Below are 3,509 nucleotides of genomic sequence, written 5' to 3'. Positions count from 1 at the left end.
TGATGTAATGGGGCTTGAACATAAACAGTGATGGGTTGGGTATCAGGATGTGTCCTGTATCAGTGAAGGGTTGGGTATCATGCTGGGTCTTGTATCAGTGACAGGTTGGGTATCAGGTTGTGTCCTGTATCAGTGGTGGGTTGGGTATAAGGTTGTGTCCTGTATCAGTGGTGGGTTGGGTATAAGGTTGTGTCCTGTATCAGTGATGGGTTGGGTATCAGGTTGTGTCCTGTATCAGTGACGGGTTGGGTATAGGGTTGTGTCCTGTATCAGTGATGGGTTGGGTATAAGGTTGTGTCCTGTATCAGTGGTGGGTTGGGTATAAGGTTGTGTCCTGTATCAGTGATGGGTTGGGTATCAGGTTGTGTCCTGTATCAGTGACGGGTTGGGTATAGGGTTGCGCCCTGTATCAGTGATGGGTTGGGTATCAGGATGTGTCCTGTATGAGTGACGGGTTGGGTATCAGGTTGTGTCCTGTATCAGTGACGGGTTGGGTATCAGGTTGTGTCCTGTATCAGTGACGGGTTGGGTATCATGTTGGGTCCTGTATGAGTGATGGGTTGGGTATCAGGATGTGTCCTGTATCAGTGAAGGGTTGGGTATCATGCTGGGTCTTGTATCAGTGACAGGTTGGGTATCAGGTTGTGTCCTGTATCAGTGGTGGGTTGGGTATAGGGTTGCGCCCTGTATCAGTGATGGGTTGGATATCAGGTTGTGTCCTGTATCAGTGACGGGTTGGGTATCAGGATGTGTCCTGTATGAGTGACGGGTTGGGTATCAGGTTGTGTCCTGTATCAGTGACGGGTTGGGTATCAGGTTGTGTCCTGTATCAGTGACGGGTTGGGTATCATGTTGGGTCCTGTATGAGTGATGGGTTGGGTATCAGGTTGTGTCCTGTATCAGTGATGGGTTGGGTATCCGGTTGTGTCCTGTATGAGTGATGGGTTGGGTATCAGGTTGTGTCCTGTATCAGTGATAGGTTGGATAGTAGGATGTGTCCTGTATCAGTGACGGGTTGGGTATCAGGATGTGTCCTGTATCAGTGACGGGTTGGGTATCAGGTTGTGTCCTGTATCAGTGACGGGTTGGGTATCAGGATGTGTCCTGTATCAGTGACGGGTTGGGTAGCAGGTTGTGTCCTGTATCAGTGACGGGTTGGGTATCATGTTGGGTCTTGTATCAGTGACGGGTTGGGTATCAGGTTGTGTCCTGTATCAGTGACGGGTTGGGTATCAGGTTGTGTCCTGTATCAGTGACGGGTTGGGTATCAGGATGTGTCCTGTATCAGTGATGGGTTGGGTATCAGGTTGTGTCCTGTATCAGTGACGGGTTGGGTATCCGGTTGTGTCCTGTATGAGTGATGGGTTGGGTATCAGGCTGTGTCCTGTATCAATAATGGGTTGGGTATCAGGATGTGTCCTGTATCAGTGACGGGTTGGGTATCAGGTTGCGTCCTGTGTTTTTAGTTTGGCTCTAGCTCAGCCTCAGATCTACACACACATTCCCCTCAGCATGAGCTCAGAGCTACACACACTCCCCTCACCATCAGTTCAGAACTACTCCCCTCACCATCAGCTCAGATCTACGCACACTCCCCTCACCATGAGCTCAGAGCTACACACACTCCCCTCATCATAAGCTCAGAGCTACACACACTCCCCTCACCATGAGCTCAGAGCTACACACACTCCCCTCACTACACACACTCCCCTCACCATGAGCTCAGAGCTACACACACCACTCCCCTCCCAGATGTCTTGTAATTTCCAGGCTCTCACTCAATACTTCGTCCAGCTGGACAGGTTCCATATTTCACGTTTCACGTTAGAGACAGTGAACCTCTCACAGAAATGACGTTTGATCTATTTCTCATGGACACGATGGAAATTTGAATAAGCACCCAGGTGCTTTAACACCTGCGACAGGTAATGGATTAATTGACAGAAACATAACTGCGTAATTCATGCAGTGTCCATTCCCAACATAAGTAAAGAGCACATTTAAATGATCTCCCTCCTCCTGTGATGAGTCATTTGAATGCATGAATAATGATGAGCTGAAGTTGCTGCCCATTGGACATGGGAGAGAGAGACAGATTGAGTAAGAGAGGCATTTCAAAGCCAAAGAGTTGGTGGAAACCTATTACAGCACTAATGACATTGCAAATGGCAGGTTTCTGTGTTTCTTTGTATGGGCATCCTAGTTTGTCTTCTGTGTTTCTCTCCTTCACACACACACACACACACACACACACACACACACACACACACACACACACACATTCACACACACACACACACAAACACACACACACACACACACACACACACACACACACACTCACACACACACACGCTGGGCTTGCGATGAGAGAATTGTCCAATCCTGCAGTCTCCTGCTGAGGCAGAGAAACACTCAGTCAGATCCATTACATTCCATTACGCTGAGAGATGACAGGCTCGTGTGCTGTGTGGCCGAGCTGATCCTGGGTCAGACAGAGCCAGAGCAGTGCTGGAGCTCACACTGAAGCCTTTACAGAAGTACCAGGTCTGGGATCAGACAGAGATGGAGAGAAGGGAGACAACACGTCTTGTGTGCAGCCCATCAGCTGCTAGAGTGATAGAGATAAAAGACATCCATGCTCGGTCCCTGAAGACCTGTGTGTGCGTGTGCGTGTGTGTGTGTGTGTGTGTGCGCGTGTGAGTGTGTGTGTGCGTGTGTGCGAGTGTGTGTGTGCGTGCGTGTGCGTGTGTGTGTGTGATTGTGTGTGTGTGAGTGTGTGTGCGTGTGTGCGCGTGTGTGCGTGTGTGTGCGTGTGTGTGTGTGTGCGCGTGTGAGTGTGTGTGTGCGTGTGTGCGAGTGTGTGTGTGCGCGCGTGTGCGTGTGTGTGTGTGATTGTGTGAGTGTGTGTGTGCGTGTGTGTGTGTGTGTGCGTGTGTGCGCGTGTGTGCGTGTGTGTGCGTGTGTGTGTGTGTGTGTGTGAGTGTGTGTGCGTGTGCGAGTGTGTGTGTGTGCGTGTGCGTGTGCGTGTGTGTGTGCTTGTTTTGAGTTTGCTGGTTGTCCCTCATGTGTTCTCTGACCCACTGAAGGTCGTGGTGGAGCTAAGTGATAAACGTTTATGAGGTTGTGATGTGTGTGTGTGTGAACAATGGGGGTTAGTGGTTAACACTCCATTTCTGTGTGTATGTGTGTGTGTGTGTGTGTGTGTGTGTGTGTATGTGTGTGTGTGTGTGTTTGTTTTTGTGCGTATGCGTATGTGGGGAATACACTCCTCTCTTATTTAAGATCATGTGGGTGATATCAGTGAAATGATGACATGGATAATGAACAGGGAGGAGCGTGTGTGTGTGCGTGTGCATGTGTGTGTGTGTGTGTGTGTGTGTGTGTGTGTGTGTGTGTGTGTGTGTGTGTGTGTGTGTGTGAAGGTCATCTTTCATGTCTACTCTCTCAGGCTTTTGACATTAAATAAATAAGTCATATGGCATAAGACAAACCTCCTTCTTCCATCC

The sequence above is a fragment of the Electrophorus electricus genome, chromosome 6, assembly GCF_041902795.1.
Source record: "Electrophorus electricus isolate QZ-2024a chromosome 6, ASM4190279v1, whole genome shotgun sequence".
NCBI classification, from domain to species: Eukaryota; Metazoa; Chordata; class Actinopteri; order Gymnotiformes; family Gymnotidae; genus Electrophorus; species Electrophorus electricus.
This window is presented reverse-complemented; position numbering follows the sequence as displayed.